This window comes from Saimiri boliviensis, chromosome 5, assembly GCF_048565385.1.
Source record: "Saimiri boliviensis isolate mSaiBol1 chromosome 5, mSaiBol1.pri, whole genome shotgun sequence".
Taxonomy (NCBI): domain Eukaryota; kingdom Metazoa; phylum Chordata; class Mammalia; order Primates; family Cebidae; genus Saimiri; species Saimiri boliviensis.
This window is the reverse complement of record NC_133453.1, coordinates 69,341,322-69,365,300: the sequence shown is the minus strand read 5'-3', so window position 1 is coordinate 69,365,300 and position 23,979 is coordinate 69,341,322. Positions and strand designations below refer to the sequence as shown.

Genomic DNA, 23,979 nt, shown 5'->3' with positions numbered 1-23,979 from the left:
TTCTGCACCAGCCTTCTGTCTGCCTTCACCTCCACAAGGCGCTCTCCCTCCACATCTGTGTTCAAGTACCCCTCGCCCCTACTTTGTTTTTCGAGAGGGAGTCTCGCTCTTTCACCCTGGCTGGAGTGAAATGGCACGATCTTGGCTCACTGCAACCCCTGCCTCCCAAGTTCAAGCAATCCTCCTGCCTCAGCCTCCCACGTAGCTGGGATTACAGGTGTCTGCAACCATGGCTGGCTAATTTTTGTATATTTAGTAAAGACAGGGTTTCACCATGTTGGCCAGGCCGGTCTCAAACTCCTGACCTCAGGTGATCTGCCTGCCTCAGCCTCCCAAAGTGTTGGAATTACAGGCGTGAGCCACTGCACCCTGCCAAGTTTCCCCTTTCTATAAGAACATCAGTCATAATGGATTAGGGATCCACCCTACTCCACTATGACCTCATCTAAAGTTATTAAATCTAAAAGGTCCTATATCTAAATAAGGTTACATTCTGAGGTACATAAGGGTTAGGACTCCAACATATGAATTTTTTAGGGACACAATTCAATGTATAACAGGCTCTTTTTGAGCAGGAGGGGACAGGGGATTGGGAGAGCTTAAGGTACTGAAGCATCACCAAGGAGGATGGAGTGGGGCTGCCAAACCCTAGGCCTGGGTGAGGATGGGACCAGCTTCCTGGGTTTAAATCACCCAGTCTGGTGGGTGTGCAGGAGGCTTCAGTGAGGTCAGTCCCTAGTTTGACCTTCATGTCATTGCCAGCATATTGTCCCTAGTGATTTGAGGTTGGAGGGGGGCCCACGCTCCCCATACTGCCCTTGGCCTCCTGTGTTATTTCTGAGCCTGACAATAAAGCATCATTGGTTTGTCTTTTACATAATTAAGAATGCCATTAAAATGCATTTTTTTGTTACCAGAGGCATTATTTCGTATCACTACTACTCAGTTTACTCTTTGCAAAACTGGAATTTTAAGCTGGAATCTGGAAAGGTGTGAAAAGAATTTCTTTCCCTGGAAAAGAGTTTCTAGACCTCTTTATTTGTGAAAAGTGCATCCCTAGATCTTTGTAAAAACTCTGGCACTGAACCGAAAAATATAGGAGCTTTTAACAGCAGCCAGGGTTTACAACAGGGTGAAGCATAGTGCTCAGTCCAGACCTGTTTTCCTGGGAATAAGGCCCGTGAAGAGAACAGAACTCTCTACACCTCACATTCTAAGTTCAGAAAAGGTCTAAGTGTTGTTACCTTCATCCCCTGGCCCTGGGCCCCCTGGGGCCAAAGGGACAATATACTTTTCTTCTCCCAAACTGAGGGAAGGGGGCAGTTCTCAAACGAATCACTTGTGAAATTTGGAAGCAGTTACTTAAAAAAAAAAAAAAAAGGTGCTTACAACTTTGTCTCTAATTGGATGCTTGCTTATCCAGCAAAATACACAACCCTTCCCTTTGCGAGGAAAAAGATAACTAGAGAGCATGACTAGATGTCACGATGGGGAACTGTCCTGTTTTGAGTTTTCAGTTCTTCCATTTCAGAAAAATGGAAGGATCCTGTGGAAGCCCACAGCCCCACCATTGTCTGAGGACAGAAGAAATCAAGGATTACTGTCTCATTGGGAATCAGATAGCACAAGGCATAAAGATACACACATCAGATGAATGTATTGTTGATGTCGAGCTCAGGGTCAGCTAAATGATATAGCCAGTCTGGCATGGGATCATGTATTAGTTTGATATGATGCTGGAGGAAATTCCCAGCTATTGCTAGAACCTGCCAGCCTTCGAGAATCAGGATGCACTTTTTACAAATAATGAGGTCTAGGAACTCATTTATTTTATCTAGGACTGCCAGAAAACTCTTTATTTTATCTAGGACTGCCAGAACAAATTAATACGGACTGACTGGTTTAAACAATAGGCATTTACTTATCACAGTTCTGGGGGAGAGAAGTCAGAGATCAAGGTGTCAGCAGGTTTGGTTTCATCTGAGGCCTCTCTCTGAGGCTTGCAGATGTTCCCTTTTCACTGTGTCCTCACATGGTGTCTCCTTGATCTCTGTGTATATTGTCTGGGTCCTAATCTCTTCTTTTAAGAAGGACAGCAGGCTGGGCACAGTGGCTCATGCCTATAATCCCAGCACTTTGGGAGGCATAGGTGAGTGGATCACGAGGTCAGGAGATTGAGACCATCCTGGCCAACATGGTGAAACCCTGTCTCTACTAAAAAAAAAAAAAAAAAAAAAAAAAAAAAAAAAAAAAATAGCACATGGACTGGCACGTACCTGTAGTCCCAGCTACTTGGGAGGCTGAGGCAGGAGAATTGCTTAAACCTGGGAAACAGAGGTTGCAGGGAGCCAAGATTGCGTAACTGCATTCCGGCCTGGCAAGAGAGCTAGACTCTGTCTCAAAAAAGAAAAGGACACCAGTCATAATGGATTAGGACCCACTCTTGAGCTACATTTTAACTTACTGGCACCTCTTTAGAGACACTTTGGAAAATATTGCTCAGTGCTGATAATATGGAACACTTCTATCTTTCCAAAAAGAACCCGGGAAACTGCTAAAAAGCTTTTGCTGAAACTCTGCAAATCTGGGAACAATGTCCCTTACACACCAGGAGATAATCTGAAGTCAACTCTGCACACAATAAAATATTTTATGAAGAAGCCAACCTGCAGAACTATTTTGTCCTATCCCACCTCACTTTATTTTCTTTAGGAGGACCAACAAGAAGGGCTCCTTGGCATTTCTGCATTTCTCTTTGAGAGCAGAAATGAGGCACTTCTGTGTCCGATGCAGTGATTCTCTGCAGTCATGCTACTCAATATGGTGACTACCACCCATATGAAATGTGGCTGGTCTAAATTGAAATGTGCCATAGATATAAAATACACATCCAATTTTAATGTAAACTATTTCAATAACTTTTTCTTTTCTAAGACGGAGTCTCCCTCTGTTGCTCAGGCTGGAGTGCAGTGGAGTTCTCTCTGCTCACTGTAACCTCCAGCTCCTGAGTTCAGGCGATTCTTCTGCCTCAGCTTCCCAAGTAGCTGGGACTACCAGTGCATGCCACCATGCCTAGCTAATTTTTCTATTTTAAGTAGGGTTTCACCATATTGGCCAGGCTGGTCTCGAACTCCTGACCTTGTAATCCACCCACCTCAGCTTCCCAAAGTGCTGGAATTACAGGTATGAGCCATCGTGCCTGGCCTCAATAACTTTTACATTCATTACATGTTGAATAATGCTTCTGATATGTGAGTTGAAAATTATTGAAATTAATTTCAATGACTTGTTATTTATTACTTTTAAAATGTGGCTAATTAAAAAAATGTGGCTAATAGAACATTTTACATTACATCGTACAGCACTGTCCCATAAGGTTATCTAAAGAGAGCCAAATGAAAACTTCCAAACCAGAGTCAATCAGCCAGGTGCAGTGGCTCATTCTGTGATCTTAGTTGCTTGGGGGGCCGAGGCAGGGGGATCACTTGAGCCCAGGAGTTCCAGGCTGCTGGAATGATCACACCACTGTACTTCAGCCTTGGCAACAGAGTGAGACCCCTTCTCCTCACACAACAGCAAAAACAACAAAGCAACTCAAGACTGAACATCTGGTCTAGAGATTATTAGGATTTAGTCTGTTCAGTTTTAAGGTCCCATCTAATCTGGAAGCTCTTTTTAATGCACATCCTTCACTTTGTAGATGTGGAAGCTGCTCAGAACTTTAAATCAAATCTGCCAGATGTGAAGTACCACTTCAGGTAGCTCTTAGCTTGTCTCCTGACTTACAGTCCAGAGTTCTTCATTCCACTATAGCTGATAGTGTAGAAGAAACTGCATGGAGAATTTTAAGTGACTTAAACACTTAAGTCATTTACATTTAAACAAAAAACATAACAGCACTTGGAGAGTACAGATTAAAGCCTAAAAACATTCAGGGATGGGGAAAAAAGCAACAAGAATTTCAAGGAATGCTCTTTTCACTCAGCTACATCACACACATGTTTTGCCCTCAATAAACCTTACAAAGAAAATCAGATTTTTCTAAACAAGGGCTGAAAATCATTAACAGGGGAAGAGCCAGGAAGGTGTGAAGTTTCTCCCGGGGCTGTCCACATGAGGCCAGGACCCTCTGCCCCTCCCCCAACCTGTTCTAGGGCAGAATAGGGCATAGCCCTTACAACATCTCACAGATGCAGCTTCCGGTCCTCCCAGCAGGCTGTGGCAGTAAGGTAGGACTCACGCTCACACATCCACCCAGAGTCAAGGCAGCTGGGTGGAACCCCCAGGCAGCCACGTTTCGGAGGAAGGTTGTAATGTGAAGGGACTACGTGGTTCTTGTGCTTCAAGATCTGTACTTTAGCCATAAGTGTTTTTCTTGAAAAACCAGGTTTGTGTGGTGTGAAGAGGTGTGAGCTGAATAAAATTTCCATGGCCAAAAGGTGTGGGGAATATTGATTATGAATATCCAATAGGTATCTCTACTGAGGAAATACCAAGAGATGGCTCCCATGTACCAGACATCTAAAATTAGTGAGCGTTTTTGTGAGGAGCAGCTTGAGGGTCGAGAATCATTGCTAAGGCAGTGCTGATCAGATGATCTCCCTGAGTCTTCCTTTTCCAAGGCATCCTTCCAGTGTGGATCTTAAATCCATTTCCAAAAGTTTCAAAAATAAAAACTAAAATAAACTTTAATAGTGAATTATGATAATGACTCTAATATTGGGACAATTAATGTCTGTTGTGAATCGGATTCACCGTCTTCCTCCAACATATTTTAATAGTTCTTTCATAGATCCTGAATAAGACAGTGAATGTGTATTTTAAGTGAAAGTTCAATTTAGAACCATTTTATTTCTTTTTTTTTTTTTTTTTTTTTTTGAGACGGAGTTTCGCTCTTGTTACCCAGGCTGGAGTGCAATGGCGTGATCTCGGCTCACCGCAACCTCCGCCTCCTGGGTTCAGGCAATTCTCCTGCCTCAGCCTCCTGAGTAGCTGGGATTACAGGCACGCACCACCATGCCCAGCTAATTTTTTTTGAATTTTTAGTAGAGACGGGGTTTCACCATGTTGACCAGGATGGTCTCGATCTCTTGACCTCGTGATCCACCCGCCTCGGCCTCCCAAAGTGCTGGGATTACAGGCTTGAGCCACCGCGCCCGGCCCATTTTATTTCTTTAATGACCCGGCTAAGTATAGCAAACATAGAAGCTTTGATTTTTCAAATGTTCAGATGGAAGAAAAATAAATTCTGCGTCTCTCTGCCACCATCCTTTCCATTCACAGGAAAGAAAAATGTTCCCATTTAAGATGAAAGATTCTATGCTTTTTTCATATTTATTTCATACTTTAGTAGCTCATATCGGAGAGAAGGTCTCAAAGCCATTTATAGTTTATTAATTCATCCCACTATAAAATCTTTTTATAATGGGCTTTTAGGTCATTTCCCTCCCTTAGTAACAGATACCTCCTGGCACTTTAAATCAAATACGTTAGAAACAAAGCTATTATAATTATTATCTCTCTACTTAAAGATGGATTAAAACTTAACATTTTTTTTTTCCTAGGAATTTAGGTCATGTTAATAGAAACTGTATTTTTCTCTTTAGAACACAAGACCGCCTTCTAACAGTCTGGTCCATATGTTAGAAACATATAAAGTTAATCATTTTGCTTTGGTGCCAACGTGCTGTGTGCAAAGAGATGCTGTAAACCACAGCTGTGTAGAGTAACAATTGTGAACTTTACTGGCTTGCACATGTGAGTCGTCAGTAAACTAAATTAAATGTTGCTTAACTGAGCTTGAGAGTTGGAGGTTGCAAAGGAAGACTGTTAGATTTTGTTAAGGTTTGATTTTAGTAGAGTGGTTCCATTCTTTGCATTTCGAAAGACACTTCAAGTTATACAAAAATCACATCAACTGTTTTCCAGATGATTAGGTTTGGCCTCTCCATAACAATAGTGTTTGCCAGGTAATCAGTGGGAATCACTGTTCAGTTGACCTAGTTTGATGTGTAAATAGCCAAAAAAAAAAAAAAAAAAAAAATCCAGACATCCTCTAAAATCAACTGGGCTCAATCAGTTTGGCCAGGCAGCAAACCCATCAGCTACTCAGTGGTCTTCCTTGAATAAGATCAAAATCCCTGAAATGATTACAGTGTAACTGGAGCGTCCTGATGGGTTCTGTGAGCATTAGAGCCACGGCTTGAGCAAGAGACTTGAATACTCTGCCTTAGTTTTCTTTCTTTGCAGACCGGTGACATGGCTAACTGGGTTGTAGTATTAAGTACTTCATTTAAAAACATTTAGTGCAGTATCTACTACATTGTAAACCCTCGATAAATGTTAGTATTTAAGTATTGTTAAATATTTTTTGATCTGGAACAGAATGACAAATATGAGACAAAAAATAAGTCAATTTCCATATTTATTTCCTTAATCTTTGATTTTTATTTATTTATTTATTTATTTTTACAATAAAGCAGTAGGTAACATTTGTTTTTTCTCTTTCTCTGTTTTTTTCTTGAGAGTTTGAGATTTCTGTGTTTACCTTAAGAAGATAAACAGGGTGTGCCAGGGCTCACACCTGTAATCACAGCTACTTGGGAGGCTGAGGCAGAAGGATTGCTTGAGCCCAGGAGTTGGAGACTGCAGTGAGCTATGATTGTGTCACTGCACTCTAGCCTGGGTGACAGAACAAGACCTCATCTCTTAAAAAGAAGATATACAAGAAAGAATAAAATAAACCCCCAAACTTTATATTATTCAATTTATTTACTTTTTTTCTAGTGATCCAATTCAAAATTTAAGGAGGCTTTAGGCGCTAGAAAATTGGATAGTCTTTAAAACTCTGATTAACAAAAACTCCTAATTAATAGCTGTTTTAGAAATTTCAAAATATATGCTGAACTCCATAAATATGTACAATTATTGTGTCAATTATAAATAAAAATAAATTTAAAATACATATGTATATATGCTGAAGAGATCATTACTAAGCTGAGCCAACTGATTTAGCTTGAACTAAAATTCCTTGGCTAACTAGCACTTCTGAAGGTTCCACGTGGCTCCAGTCAAATTCTCTGCACCGTCAACATCTGCGTCTCCACTCACCATTGAAACTCTGCTAACTATAAATTTAACGGGAACACTTTATTCTACATGCTCAGCAAACATTCATCCAGCCCTCTGTGGTGGATGAAACCCAGATACTAAGAAGACAAGTCAAATCCTCCAAGGCCTCCTAACAAGTGAGGCAGAGCTGAGACAAATCCCTGGTGGTTTAACCCCAAAACGTACATCCTTTTTTCTGTTTCTTTTTTCAATTCTTATTTTAAATTTTTGTAGGTACATAGTAGGTATATCTATTTATAGGGGGTACATAAGATATTTTAATACAGGCATTCTTTTTTTCCTTTTTTTTTCTCCTGTAGTCGAAGTCTCACTCTCACCCAGGCTGGAGTGCAATGGCGCAATCTCGGCTCACTGCAATTTCCGCCTCCTAGATTCAAGCAATTCCCCTGCCTCAGCCTCCTGAGGAGCTGGGATTATAGGTGCCGACCACCACACCTAGCTAAGTTTTGTATTTTTAGTAGAGACAGGGTTTCACCATGTTGACCAGGCTAGTCTTGAACTCCTAACTTTGTGATCTGCCCACCTCGGCCTCCCAAAGTTGTGGCATTACAGGTGTGAGCCACTGTGCCTGGCCGATACAGGCATTCTTAACTACTGACTGCAGCGCTGCAATCCAGGCATCAAATAGCCTGAGAAAAAGTCTGAAATGTGAAAGGATCATGGCATGTCCAGAGACCAGCAAAGAGTTCATGGTATGTTGGGGAAGTCGGGTAAGCTAGTGTCTGCTTCTAGAGGGCTTTGGATGTCATGTTAAATTGAAAAATTTAAAAAAAATGTAATGCCATGCTATTCACTCACTTATCCATTCACAAATAATTATTGAATGCTTACTATATGCTAGGTATATTGTACTAAGCACTAGGTATGAGGTGCTAAGTAGAATAGACTTAGTGTTTGCCCTTATGCAGCTTAGAATGTCCCCATGTCTTAGAATGTCACAGACACAGTGTTAATTAGATTCATGGATAGCTTTCAGTGTTGCATCATTAATTAACATCTTTGCCTTTGATGAGACATTCTCTAGAAATATTTAAACCATAACTCTATTTCATTCCATTTTATCACTCATCCATGGTGCTACGCTAGCCCTGCAAAATGGTTCACAGTCAATTGCTTACCTCCTCAGGATAATGAGCTGTAAGTGTTCTTGGATGACTGAAAGAAGAACCTGTGATACTGATGTTTGCCAAGAGATAGTAGATATAATCTGTCTCTAGGCGGCAAGGGTAGGCACATTCTAAAATGTGCTTCTAGTTCATTTAACTTTTTTTTCTTTAGCGTCTATGTGAAGGCTTAGGCAAAGGGCACTTTGCAAGTCTTATAGCAGTTGCTGAAGAAATATTTTTTTGAGCCAGGTGCAAGGCTCACAACTGTAATCCCAGCACTTTGGGAGGCTGAGGCAGGCGGATTACCTGAGGTTGAGAGTTTAAGACCAGCCTGACCAACATGGAGAAACCCTGTCTCTGCTAAAAATACAAAATTAGCCAGGCGTGGTGGTGCATGCCTGTAATCTCAGCTACTTAGGAGGCTGAGGCAGGAGGTTTGCTTGAACCTGGGAGGTGGAGGTTGCAGTGAGCAGAGATCACGCCATTGCACTCCAGCCCAGGCAACAAGAGTGAAACTCCATCTCAATAAAAAAAAAAAAATTTTTTTAATTAATGTATGGGAGTAGAAATAGTTACTTAGTACCTGGCCTAAAGAGGTTGTGACCTCTATAAGGAGCCAAATCATTTCTAAAGATTAATACTGGTATATGCTAATATAAGATAGCATATTTACATTGATTTTAAAGGACATGGACACAAATTGTACTGACTAGCTGCAACCTCTACCATCAGTGTAGTGCTGTGATGCTTGTAGAGTTCCTCCACCAGAAAATAGTCTTTGTTGGCTTTTATTCTCAATAGGTTTCACTCTTTCCAAAAAAAAAAAAAAAAAAAAAATCAGTATTTGCATCACAAGTCTCTCAGATAGTACTTTAATTTAGAAAGTTTTTTTTGAAATCAGTTATTTCGGACAATGCAGTATTACAGTTCCATAAAGCCAAGGTCTCCAAAAAACAATGCCTGTGCTTAAGAATATAAGTTACATTCACTTCATTCTTCAACGCCATGAAGTATATAAGAATCAATGGAAGAAGTGATTCTGGGCATTGGCATTTTATGAGTAGGTTATATATGTATCTATGGGAAATGTGTGTATGTGGGTATTCAGAAACATGACAATGTAGCTTAGATATGAGTATTGCCGGCCAATTGCAAGTTCAGTTCCTCCTGCAGAATACTACCTATTTCATTATGTGTCTCCTTATTTTCTGAATTCTCAAGTTGCTATAGTTTTTCCCGATATACACATACACATGGATGTTTATACTAGGTCCTTTTATAAAAGAGCAGTGACATGGAATAGTCATTCTTTAAAATAGAGCAAAAACAATTGGTAAATATAAAAATTAGACTTTGATACCTACAAATCAAAAGCTAACCTTAAGTGCTTTCAGAGACCCAAGAGAAAAAAAAAAAGCTTAAATAAGTGATTATTGCCTTCACATTAGCACCCAGTTTTTCAAAATGTCTGGTATTTTTGCAAATATGTAAAAGAAGCATAATCTTTTAGTAGAAGAATAGATGTCATAAAGATGTTGAAAATGAACACCTTGAATTCATTAATCTTAAAAACATTGCAGAAAGGGAGCAAAAAACAATACCTTTGTCTCCTCTCTCATGTGCTAAGGAACAAGAACAATATTTTAAAAAATGGAGAACTGGGCTGGGCTAGGTAGCGCATGCCTGTAATCTCAGCACTTTGGGAGGTGAAGGTGGGTGGCTCACCTGAGGTCAGGAGTTTGAGACTAGCCTGACCAACATGGAGAAACCCCATCTCTGCTAAAAATACAAAATTAGCCGGGCATGGTGGCACACACCTGTAATACACAGCTACTCAGCAGGCTGAAGCAGAACAATCTCTTGAACCCAGGAGGCGGCAGTTGCGGTGAGCCAAGATCGCACTACTGCCCTCCAGCCTGGACAACAAAAGTGAAACTCTGCCTCAAAAAAATAAAAAAAAAAAAATTAGAGAACTGAATAAGCTCACTTTAGCCACAATAGTGAAGTAAAGAAGGAGGAATAACTGAAGAGATCATAGCAACAGAGCCATTGCTGGTTGCTGGTGTTAGCTGTGAAGACAGCATTGGCAAATTAAATATCCAGGCCTCAGTAAAACCACTATCTAAGCTTCCTTCCTTTATCTAAGCCAGGCTATCATCACTACTCACTCATTCTGTTGCCTACTGAACTGCTAAGAAATAACACATTTTACATATTTTAGTTTTATCACCTTTATTTTTTTCTTTCTTATTTCCCCCACTTCAGGGGTCTTTTAGGATATATTTTACAACTATAGATAAAATTTCAGAGCTTGATGGAAGCCTAAAGCTACTTAATTTTTTTGTTGTTGTTAGATGGAGTCTTGCTCTGTTGCCCAGCCTAGAGTGCAATGGTGTGATCTCAGCTCACTGCAACCTCCCCCTCCTGAGTTTAAGCAGTTCTTGAGTAGCTGCGATTACAGGCACACGCTACCACACCCAGCTAATTTTTTGTATTTTTAGTAGAGATGGGGTTTCGCCATATCAGCCAGGCTGGTCTCGAACTCTGGACCCCAGTTGATCTCTCCACCTCAGCCTCCCAAAATGCTGAGATTAGAGGCGTGAGCCACCACACCTGGCCTACTTACCTTTTTTTACTCCAACTTGAGGCCAGTTACTGCACTTACTCATTTGCTCATTGTTCAGCATGTTGTTGATTTTTGAACAATACTGTTTACTGCCTTGATCAGCTCTCTGATTTATAGCTTAGGTAAAGCTCACACGTGTCCTGGCCACAGATGTCACACAATCTTTTGTTTTGGCACCAGGCTGATATTACACACTGTTTGTTCGAGTTCCCTTTCAGAGAACAGTCCACCCCTGTCTACACCACGTGCCTGGCATTGATCTAGGTGAAGCTACATAGCCACAAAGGTATTTATTATGGGCACCATGTTGGAATGCCATGACACACAAGTGCAGAACCACGGATCTTCTCAAACTCCTCATTTGACATATAACGCAAGTAAGTCATAAAGAGTAGACATGATCTCCTAAAGTCAGTGGCAGATTTGGCATAAGAATCCAAGTTTCTCACTTTCCAGTGTCCTTTTCATTGCATCCATGCCAAAGAGGAAAACTCAAAAAAGCATTTATAGTTCCAAGCACTGAATCATAATCCCGCACAATGGAAGGCTAACAGTGTCTTGTTCATGGAAGCCCTGTGTAACTTTCTCAGGCTTAAAAACACAAGGAAGCATAGGCGTTGTGGGAAATTATATGACTGACCTCCCATCAATAGATAAGATGTGTTGTACACATCTTCTGGGGAGGATTTTTTTACTTTGCATTAATCAGTTTATTCACTCCAGCCTGAGCATTTAGGATTCTGTTTTTCGACTGTGGAATGTAATTTCTGTATATGAAACTACCTGCATATGAGATTTTACTCGAGACTTTGGCTATATCAGCACTGTACTAAATGGAATGAGTTCCCTACTAGTTTGTGTCCAAACCCTACCTTTGGCCACATGGATGAATGAGCATTCTACCTGAAAAGCAGAACAGGCTTTTGTTCACAGTCCCACCAATGACTTACGATACCTTAATAAAGCCTTCCTGCCCATATTTTCTTCCCCCTAAAACTGTGCTCATAGGTAGTATTTTCATTGGAAGGGAGTGGTGAGTCACTTGTTTTTATTCTTGCAAGCGTAAAATAATAAATGTTTTAATGCTATTATTAAATGTCTAATTTTAAAATAAGAAGCCTCCTGGGAATGTGCCTTACAAACTCTCTGGAACTCTCTGGAAGCTTCAGGCTTCCATTCTGTGTCCATCTTGTTCTTGTCTTCCAGATAGAATATCTTCCATTTCCTATCAAATTCATGTTTTGCTTTCAAAATCTAGCTCATTCACTGCCTGCTCTTCAGTTTTTGTTTTCCTCATTTTCTCATGAAAACTTAGTATTCTGTCCCTTCATGTCACTTTATTCAGAGGTTTATTCTAACAGTCACCAATTTACATTGCAATGAATTCTTTACATGCCAGCCTTTCCCCTTCCCACAAGAGCTTCACTGGGCTGTCCTCTCCTTGAAACAGAGAACTGTATAGTTGGCTCTTGAACAGTGTTCGTTTGAACTGTGCAGGTCCACTTATATACAGGTTTGTTTTTTTTTCAACCAAATGCAGATCAAAAATACAGTATTGTTTGGATGCAAAACTGCATATATGGAGGGCCGACTTTTCTTACATGTGGGTTCTTCAGAGCTGACTGCGTAGATTTTGGTATACCTGGGCGTCCTGGAAAGAATCCCTCATATATATACCAACTGCATTCTATTCATCCTTTATAAGACCCATAGAAGGGCTTTACTGTATTATTTCAAAGTATGAATAACTTGGGCATCATTAAATGAAAGATCCCCTATCTCAAACTATCTCAAAACTGTCCCCCTTACCTAGACACTAGATCATCTGTAGGTACTCAACATTCCCATCAATAGAATCATTCCATAAATTTTTTTCTAGACAGCTTTTTCTTTTTTTTTACCATATAAACATCTCACCTGAATGAATTAATACATTCATTTGTCCATTAACACATTATACCTGGATTAAGTGTCAGATGAACCTGTAGGTTTTGAACAAAGACAAAAGGAGATTTGATGGGAATGTGGAGGTGGTGTGTACTGCATGGAAAAGTTCGAGGGTGGGACAGTGAAGTAGGGGAAACTGGATATTGGGATAGGGACGAGACAGCATTAAAGCCGTGTTGCACCCTCAGAAGTGGAAACAGAGAGGTGAAAAGGGACATGGGGAATTTGAATACATCTTCTTTTCCCAAATTATGATTTCGCCCAGGACTATCTCTAATTGCTCTGAGATTGGAATCAGCCATTCTCATACCTCAGTGACATGGGTGCTGACAGACATGTGTATGTGGCTTTTATTTTATTGTGTTTTTAAATGTATCAAGTCTTCTTGGGCAGTTTTTGGGTAAATGTCAACCGTATAGGCTCTTGTACTTTGGTGAACACATATCATGCCATGTGGCAGCCATGTTATTTTCAAGCAAACTCCACCAAGAACATATGGGAAGAGCTTCCTTCATCTAGCTCTAAGAAGAAATTCTTGTCATTAAAAGAGACTGACCTTCTGCCAATGTGGCCACAAAATGCAGAAAACAGAGAGCAACTCCACTCTTGGCTGTGTTAGGAAAGAGAAGGCTTGTTAGCTCCTTGAAAGAGTCTTGGATTCAGTACAGTTGTTTGCTGGACTGACATCCTGTTGATGAGTTTTAAAGCTTAAGGAGAGAAGAAGGAGTTACTATTTTTTTCCCTAGCTCTGCAGTTTGAGATCTCTGGGTCACAAATCTTGCCAAGCTGTTTACATTCTAAAGAAAAAGTCAGTGAAAACATTGGTTTGGCTTTCTTCAAGCAAATAGTCTAAAGGTGTTAATTATGTAGAAATTCCTTGAAATGCCAGACAACTGCCAATTAAAAGTCAATACAAGAATAGGAAGGGGTTTCTTTGGGCCTTTGAATTTCTCACATGCACGATAAAGTTGTATATTCAGAAAAGACAGTGACTTTGTTATCTGTGCATACCTTTTTTCAGTAAAACAGGTGGAAGGACAGTGTGGTCTCTTACTTACTCTTGATTCCTTCCCTTCACAAAGCTACAATTCCTCTATATATAGTTATGTGCATCACATAATGACATTTCAGTCAATGACAGACCACATATACAACTGGGGTCCCCTGAGATTACTATGGAGCTGAAAAATTCCTGTCTCCTAGTGACGTCCTAGCCTTTGTAATGCATTACTTACGTGTTTGTAGTGATGCTGATACAGCAAGCCTACCACACTGCCAGTTGTCTAAAATACAGCAGATCCAGTTAGCATAGCACTGAATAATGATAATAAACAACTATGTTACTGGTTTATGTATATGCTCTAGTATGCTTTTAAGTTATTCAGTTAGTGTGTACTCCGTATTTCTTTTAAGTTAACTGTAACACTGCCTCAGGTTCTTCAAGAGGTATTCTAGAAGAAGGCATTGTGATTACAGCGAAGGCTTTGTGATTAGAGGAGATGACAACTCCCTATGTGTTATTGCTCCATAGACCTTCCAGTGGGACAAGACGTGTGGATGTAGAAGACAGTGATATTGATGATCCTCACCCTGTGTAGGCCTCTGCTATTGTGTGTGTTAGTGTCTTTGTTTTTTGTTTGTTTGTTTGAGATGGAGTGTCACTCTGTCCTCCGTGATCTCTGCTCACTGCAACCTCTGCCGCCCGGTTTCAAGAATTCTCAGCCTCAGCCTCCTGAGTAGCTGGGATTACAGGTGCTTACCACCACACCTGGAAAATTTTTCTATTTTTGGTAGAGATGGGTTTTCACCATGTTGGTCAGGCTGGTCTTGAACTCCTGACCTCGTGATCCATCCACCTTGACCTCCCAAAGTTTTGGGATTACAGGCATCTGACTTAGTGCCTCACCTAGTGTCTTTGTTTTTAATTAAAAAATTAAAAAGTAAAGAAACAAATTTGTAAAAAGATCTTAAAATTTAAAAAGGCTTATAGAATCAGTATACGAAGAAAATATTTTTGTACATCTTACAATGTGTTTGTGTTTTGAGCTAAGTGTTATTTCAAAAGAGTAAAAAAGTTTTTTTGTTTGTTTGTTTTTTGGTTTTTTTGAGAGGGTGTCTCACTGTGTCACTAGGCTGAAGTGCAGTGGCGCCATCTCAGCTCACTGCAAACTCTGCTTCCCAGGTTCAAGTAATTCCCCTGCCTCAGCCTCCCAAGTAGCTGGAACTACAAGTGCACACCACCATGCCTGGTTAATTTTTTTTTGTATTTTAGTAGAGATGGGGTTTCACTATGTTGGCCAGGATGGTCTTGATCTCCAGACCTCAAGATCTGCCTGCTTCAGCCTCCCAACGTGCTGGGATTACAGGCATGAGCCACCGCGCCTGGCCAAGAGTCAAAAAGTTTTTTAAGCTTTTAAAGTTTGTAAATTAAAACAGGTATGGTAAGTGGTAAATTTATTATTGAAGAAAAAGAAGGCCAGAGTGGTGGCTCACACCTGTAATCCCAGCACTTTGGGAGGCCAACATGGGCGGATCACAAGTTCAGATAGTCGAGACCAGCCTGGCCAACATGGTAAAACACCGTTTCTATTAAAAATACAAAAAATATTAGCTGGGCGTGGTGGCACACACCTGTAATCCCAGCTACTCAGGAGGCTGAGGCAAGAGAATCGCTTGAACCCAGGAGGCAGAGTTTGCAGTGAGCCGAGATTGTGCCACAACACTCCAGCCTGGGCGACAGAGTAAGACTCTGTCTAAAAAAAAAAGAAAGAAAAATATTTTTTAATAAATGTAGTATAGCCTAAGTCTGCAGTATTTGTAAAGTCACAGTAGTGGACAGTACTGTCCTAGGCCTTCACATACCACTCACTCACTGACTCACCCAGAGAAACTTCCCCTCCTGCAAGTCATTCGTGTTATGTGCCCTATATAGGTGTACTGGTTTTTTTTTACATTTTATATCATATTTTTGCTGTACCTTTTCTGTGTTTAGATATGCAAATACTTTTCATTTTAATTGTGTTTTAATTGCCTATAGTATTCCATACAGCAACATACTATACAGGTTTTTAGCCTTGGAGAAATAGGCTATACCATATAGCCTAGGTGTATCAACCTTAAAAAAACAAAAACCACACACACACAGACACACACACACACACACACACACACACACAGAGAGAGAGAGAGAGAGAGAGAGAGAGAGAGAGAGAGAGAGAAAATTATCTATAAATATAAAATTTAGGAATATAAATAAGGATTATAATCTGGAGTGGCATAAAATGGCAAGCCACCAGTACATTCAGTGAGGGAAGTGTTAGGGAGGTTTTATTAGCAAAAAAGAGATTTGCATAAGCTGCTTAGAAACAGAGTTCATTGGTTCCAGAGGTTCAAAGCCAGAGTTTTCAGTTCACTGGTGGAGATACTGTTACTGGGCAAGTGTTCTTCTGAGAACATCTTAACTGAATGACTGCAGTCCTATAGAATGCTTAGTGCTAAAACCTCATCAAAGCAGGAGATGCATGAAGGATGCAAAAACGGTTTTTGTGGGGTTTTTAGAAAGTCCTTGGAAACAGTTCTTATCTCAGACATGTAAGCATGAGTCTCCTCTTTTTCAGGCCTTCCCAGCCCTATTTTGTCTGGGTCTGACAAAAGTGATTTCATTCTGTATCTGTAACTGTCACAGTGTGCAGAGGCTATACATCTAGGTTTTTGTAAGTACCTCTAGGCTGTTTACAAACGACAAAATTCCCTATGACTCTTTTCTCAGAACATATCCTTGTCATTAAGCAACACGTGACTGTATATACATTATCCATATTCTTTTTTTTTTTTTTTTTTTTTTGAGACGGAGTTTCGCTCTTGTTACCCAGGCTGGAGTGCAATGGCGCGATCTCGGCTCACCGCAACCTCCGCCTCCTGGGTTCAAGCAATTCTCCTGCCTCAGCTTTTGTATTTTTAGTAGAGACGGGGTTTCACCATGATGACCAGGATGGTCTCGATCTCTCGACCTCGTGATCCACCCGCCTCGGCCTCCCAAAGTGCTGGGATTACAGGCTTGAGCCACCGCGCCCGGCCTCCATATTCTTTTCATAAGAGATTAGGTCATGTCCAAGTGGGCTGGGAACTCTTCCATCCTGCTCTGCCCATTTATTTATATTAAACTTTAAAGCTGTAGATAAATGCTAAGGGAGAAAGTAAAATCTGCTGAACAAAATTTAACATCACACATGATTGCCTTTTCTTGGCTTCCTACAGCTGTGTCATATTTTGTGGCTGTCTTAAGTTACTCTGATGTATCAAATCTAAAATAAATTCTTGTTATAGATTTAGGAGAGATGGAAAAAAGATGAAAAAAGTATTTTAGCATACGAAATACTATAGGTTTGTGTTTTTTGAGATGGGGTCTTGCTCTGTTGCCCAGGCTAGAGTGCAGTGGTGTGATCATGGCTCACTGCAGCCTCAACCTCCCAGACTCAACTGATGTAACACTTCAGCCTCCTGAGTAGCTGGGACCCCAGGCATGCCATCACACCCAGCTAATTTTTAGATTTTTTTTTTTTTTTTTTTTTTTGTCGAGACGGGGTCTCTCTGTGTTGCCCAGGCTGGTCTCAAACTCCTGGGCTTAGGCGATCTTCCCACTTGACCTCCCCAAATTCTGAGATTACAGATGAGAGCCAATGCATATAGCTACTATAGTATTTTTTATAGTATGTTTTTATGCAACTATGTACTGAATTTAACTCCTGGTATTTTGTTAGCTACAGTATTATAAACTGAAATTGGAACATGTTAATTACTGCACGTATTGCATTAGCGTAGGTCTGTCCCAAGCTTGCTCCCAAACATTACCAACAGAACTCGCTGATAAGATAAAAGTGAAGTTGATTGCTTCCCACCACTCTCCAAGCTTTGGCAGTGTCTTGGAGAAGGGAAGTCAAGGTCAGAGTTTGTTGAGCAATCATATATTTTAAAGAAGCATCTTTCAAAGTGAGGGCCTTTGATTAGGTTTGGGTAAGGATCACAAAGCAGCAATCCAAGGCTGGTGGAAACACCAAGGGGAGCACTTTGACAGGAGAGATTTACAGAATCACAGGGACTGAACTGTCAGGTTGATCCTTTCCACGGAAGAGCTGATGAGTCTTTGAGGAAGTTTCTGTGGTGAGCAATCTAACTATTTGTCTGGGCTTGGAGACTCCTGGCAAAAGAAACTCATGCTAATGGAGACAGGAATTACACAAGGTCATTGTATTGTAGACATAAAATGTGGTTTCGGTTCTCATATCTAAGCTGAATGTGGGGTACATGATTTCAGTTCTCAGGTCTACTAAGATAACTTTGTCTTGTAATGGAGGAACTGAAGCATCTGATTTTTTATTTGCAGCTCCTTATATTTGTAGCTATTTGACACAAACAGCTTTGGACATTTCAGCACTGCTTTGCAATCATTTCTTAGTTTATAAGCCTATTTCTTGTGTTTGGAGAGAAAATTAAAGCAGAAAAATTTCTCAAACAAATGCCCACCAACAATCACTGCTGGAACCCTGCAACAAGTCCTATAAACCCAGAGGATGCAGCAGAGGGAGACTGAATTCTATGTTTGATTATTTAAAACAACAAGCTATCCTTTGGGGCAGTTCTTAACAGATGACTACAGATGAAAACCCTGGGTTCTGGGGTACTTTCCCAGCAAGGAAAATCATCTGAAGCAGTTGGAAAATTGCCATCTTTTAAAAGTTTCAACTCTGTCTTCAGACCACTTGTGTCTGTTTCTTTAAGTTGGAAGCAAGGAAACTGTGTGAGATCACTGTAAGCTCCAATTCAGAGTCTCTCTTAACACAATTCCCACATAGTATATACACTTGATCTTAGCCAAAAGGCCGAGAAGCGATCCCACATAGGATATAAATTCCATTAGATGTCTCTGACTTCTGTTTTCTCTTTGTGACACAGGACACACATTGGTAGTTGCAGTTTTGAGAAGCACAGGAGGGTGTTCTGGGGCTGAGAAGAGGCTGTCTAGGGGGCGAAGCACTGAGGATGCTTAACCTTTGAAAGAAGTGTGAACACTGTATTTACATTTAAATTAAAATGGAAACTTTGTATAGGTTATGTTTCTGAAAGGTGTGTGTGGCGCATCTGCTGAGGTCTATTGTTTATTCATGCTGTAAATCCTTTGAAATGTGTTAAAATGCTTCCCACTCATTATAAAGCTCCTGCCACCCCTGGATTACGACTTTGATGTCACCAATCCTGCTTCAAAGGGTTCTTTCTGGGCTATTAATCACAGTTTAGCCTCTGAAGATATCGCCAGTGAAAACATTTGGACATCTTTGTGCTAGACTTGCTGAAACTTTGAAACCTTGAGTGTCTTGAATATGCACAAATTGCAGCACTTCCTTTCATTAACAACTTTTTATTTTGCTACGGAATCAAATAACACTGTAGGTAAAAACGCAAACAAATCTCTTCACGCACTTGGTTTGGGGGAAGAGGAATCAGGGAAGTGGTGAAGGGTGGGTGGGGTAGTGAGCAGGCCCTTCAGACTCTTCAAAGGTGAAATGTGGGAGGGATCTGAGTGGCCACGAGTTGCCTCATCATTTTTTCTTACCTTTCATAGTTTTTTTGTTTTTGTTTTTGTTTTTGTTTTGACTAACCAGCGCTCACAGGGAATTGGTGAGATTTCCTGGTCTTTTCTTGCTTTCTGCTTTGAGACCTTTGTGAACAGTTCACAGCAAGTAATAATAAAATACGGCCTTTCTCTAGTCCTGTATTGATGGTGAGTTTTGTGATTTGTCTTGTTGAATCCCCATAATAACTCTGAGAAGTATTATGGGTGGAAAACAGGTAGTACTGTTTTCTTGCTATGGACAGGGACACTGAGACTTTGAAAAGTTAATTTGTTTGAGGTCACACCCCTGACAAATGCAAAGCCCTGCAAAACTTCATTGGCCCCAGGGATTCAGAGGCTGCGTTCTCCCACTCCCTACCCCACTGATTCACTGCAGGTGGCCGGGTTTCTCCTTATGTGCAGAGGGATTGATGGGGTTCAGGGCCCACTATCCCAGAATTAGGCCCCTTGACCTATTGAATATTTTAAGCTGAAGGAATTTGAGAAAATGGCAGAAGCAGGAATGTCACGCTTAGTCCCCACTTCCTTCTCCCTTGAAGCAGGTCATAAAATCTAGGAAGGATTTTTCTGACCTTCCCCTAAAGCAGGCTGTACGACTGTCATGTAGGAACTGGTGGTCTTCTACCCACAGAAAAGAAATATCCGTATCTCTGAAGACACAGAGACACAGAGAAGAATCTGAACAAATAGGCCTTGCTGTTTCCCCAGTTTCTTACCATTAGATGATGTGTCGTCTTTTATTTCTTTACTGCTCTCCTTTTTATTTCCTTAAAAAGGCTCTAGAGTCACCTAAAACTTATATTAAGTAAATTTTTATGCTTTTCACTTGTTAATCTGTCCTTTGTTATAAGGGTGTCAACCGTGAGCCTAGGATGGGTAGATAGATAAAAAGATATTTTTCCTCCCCTGAAGGATCCTTACTGCCTGGTCTACTAATCAGTGCCTGTGTCCTAAACCCTCACGATGATGTACTCAATCTAACTTCTTTCTCAGGAAAACTTCCTTCAGCATCTTTTTTCTTCAGTGCTAATCAGTGTCCCAGTTGGAGTCTTTTTCTTGTTGTTGTAGTAAAACAATATATATATATAACATGAAATCTACTTTCTTTTTAAGTATACGATACAGCATCAACTATGTGCACATTTTTGTACAGCATATCTCTAGAAATTTTTTATATTATGTGACTAAAACCCAGTACCAATTGAATAGCAGCTCCCACCTCCTCCTGCCCCCAGCCATTGACAGCTACCATTCTACTCTCTGCTTTTGTGAGTTTGACTACTTTTAGATACCTCATGTAAGTGGAATCATGCAGTACTATGTTGTGACTGCCTTATTTCCCTTAGCATAATGTCCTCCAGCTTCATCCATATTATAGCGTATGGCAGGAGTTCCTTGTTTTTTTAAGGCTGGGTATTCAATTGTATGTATATACTACATGTTCTTTTTCCATTCACCTGTTGGTAGGCATTCGGTTTGTTTATATTTCTTGGCCCTTTGAATAATGGTGCAATGAACACGGGAGGCAAATATCTCTTAGAGATCTTGTTTTCAATTCTTTTAGATACATATCAGAAGTGGGATTGCTGTATCATATGGTAGATCTATTTTTAATTTTTTGGGGGAACCTTTATGCTACATTTTCCATAGCAGCTACACCATTTTATAGTCCCACCAGCAGTGCAGAGGGTTCTAATTTCTATCTTCTTCAACACTTGTTTCTGTTTCTTTGATGATGACCATCTTAATAGGTATGAGGTAATATTTCATCTCATTATGGTTTTGATTTTAATTTCCCTGATGTTTAGTGATACTGAGTATCTCTTCATATACCTCTTAGCCATTTGTATGCCTTCTTTGGAGATAGGTGTATTGAAGTCCACATTTAAATTGTTTTTTGTTGTTGTTGTTGTAACTTTGGCTTTTTTACTATTTAGTTCTATTTAGTACTATTTAGTTCTATTTTACTATTTAGTTCTATTTTACTATTTAGTTCTATTTAGTACTATTTATTTACTATTTAGGAGTTCCTTATAAATTTTGCATGTTAATCCTTTACTAGCTATATGGTTTGAACATACTTTCTCCCATTCCATAGGTTATCTTTACACTTCATTGATTATTTCTTTGGTTGAGTAGAAGTTTTAGTTTTCTGTAGTATCATTGTCTATATTTGCTTTTATAGCCTATGTTTTGGTTTCATACCTAAAAAATTGTTGCCAAGACTAATGCCATGAAGTTTTTCTCCCATGTTTTCTTCTAGGAGTTTTATAGTTTCAGTTTTTGCATTTTGATATTTAATTCATTTTGATTTGATTTTTATGTATTGTAACAGTTCAGTTTTATTCTTTTGCAGTTGATTTCCACGTTTTCTGACACTGTTTGTTGAAGAGATTATCTTACCACTTTGTATAGTCTTGGTGCCCTTTTCAAATATCATTTTGTCACACATTTGTGTGTGTTTATTTCTGGGCACTCTATTTTATTTAATTGGTCTATTTGTCTGTCTTTATTTCAGTACCATATGTTTTGAATACTGTAGCTTTGTAATATGTTTTGAATTCAGGAAACTTAAGTCCTCCAGCTTTGCTCTTTTTCTTACTGTTGTTTTGGTTCTTCTCAGTCCTATGTGGTTGTATATGGATTTAGGATATTTTTTGTATCTGCAAAAGATGCCATTGGTTCTTAATAAGGATTACACTGAATCTGTAGAATGCTTTGGGTAGTATGGACATTTTAACAATATTAAGTCTTCCAATCAGTGAACAGTTACGTCTATTCATTTATTTGTGTCTTAATTTCTCTGAGCAATGTTTTGTAGTTTTTGGTGCAGAAGTCTTTTGTCTCTTTGATTAAATTTATTTCTATTGTATTTTGATGCTATTGTAAATGAAACTGTTTCCTTAATTTCTTTTTTGATTAGTTAATTTTTAGTGTATAAAAATGCAACTGAATTAGCCAGATGTGGTGGAGGGTGCCTATAATCCCAGCTACTCAGGAGGCCGAAGCATGAGAATTGCTTGAACTTGGGAGATGGAGGTTGCAGTGTGCTGAGATCACACCACTGCACTCCAGCCAGGGTGACAGAGTGAGACTCTGTCTCAAAAAAAAAAAAAAAAAAAAAAAGCAACTGATTTTTGGGTGTTGATTTTATATCAAACAGTGTTGCTAAAGTTAGTTCTAACATTTATCAATTCTAATACATTTTTTAATGTGGAATTTCTTTTCTTTTTTCTTTTTTTTTTTTTTTTTTTTTTTTTTTGAGACAAAGTCTTGCTCTTTTCACTCAGGCTGGAGTGCAATGGCACAGTCTCAGCTCACTGCAACCTCCACCTCCCATGTTCAAGTGATTCTCCTGCCTCGGACTCCTGAGTAGTTGGGATTACAGGTGCCCGCCACCATGCCCAGCTAATTTTTGTATTTTTAGTAGAGATGGGGTTTAACCATATTGGCCAGGCAGGTCTTGAACTCCTGACCTCTCAATCCACCTGTCTCAGCCTCCCAAAGTGCTGGGATTACAGACATGAACACCACACCCCACCTTAATGTGGAATCTTTAGGGTTTTCTACCTATAAGATCGTGGACAGAGATAATTTGACTTCTTCCTTTCTGTGGTTGATGTCTTTTATTTCTTTTTCTTACCTAATTGCCCCAGCCAAGACTTCCATTACTATCATATATTGAGTAGAAGTGGCGAGTGTGTGAATCCTTGTCTTGTTTTTCATCGTGAGGAAAAAGCTTTCAATTTTTCACTGGTATGATATTTGTGTTACCGGAAAGAGGTTGCAGTCCAGATTCCAAGACAGGGTTCCTGGATGTTGCCCAAGAAAGAATTCTGGGTGAGTCCATAGAATAAAGTGAAAGCAAGTTTATTAGGAAAGTAAAGAAATAAAAGCATGGGTGCTCCATAGGCAGCAAAGCCCCGAAGGCTGCTGGTAACCCATTTTTACAGTTGTTCCTTGATTATATGCTTAACAAGTAGTGGATTTTTCATGAGTTTTCTAGGAAAAGCGTTGGCAATTCCCAGAACTGAGGGGTTCTCCTCCTTGGAGGCCACATAGGGTAACTCCTGATGTTGTCATGCATTTGTAAACTGTCATGGAGATGGTGGGAGTGTCTTTTAGCATGCTAATGCATTATAGTTAGCATATAATGAGCAATGAGGATGACCAGAGGTCACTTTAAGCACCATCTTGGTTTTGGTGAGATTTGGCTAGCTTTTTCTTTTTTTTCAAACACAACCTGTTTTATCATCCAAGTCTTTATGACCTGTATTTTGTGCTAAACTCCTGTCTCATCTGTGGCTAAGAATGCCTAACTTCCCGGGAATGCAGCTCAGTAGGTTTCAGCCTTATTTTCACTCAGCTCCTATTCAGGATGGAGTTGCTCTGGTTCAAATGCCTCTGACATTTAGCTATGAGATTTTCATAAATGGCCATTGTTATGTTGAGGTAATTTCCTTTTATTTCTAGTTTATTCAGTGAACATAAATTTAATACTTTTATGTTCTTTCTTTTTGCTTATAAAACTAATATAA

At 39.9% G+C, this 23,979-nt stretch overlaps 1 protein-coding gene across 3 annotated transcripts in view; it reads left to right on the top strand.

Annotated features, from left to right (window-relative positions):
• MYO3B (myosin IIIB) overlaps positions 1-23,979 on the top strand; it is a 512,276-nt gene that overhangs the window by 262,285 nt on the left and 226,012 nt on the right. The gene's annotated exons all lie outside the window — the stretch shown is intronic.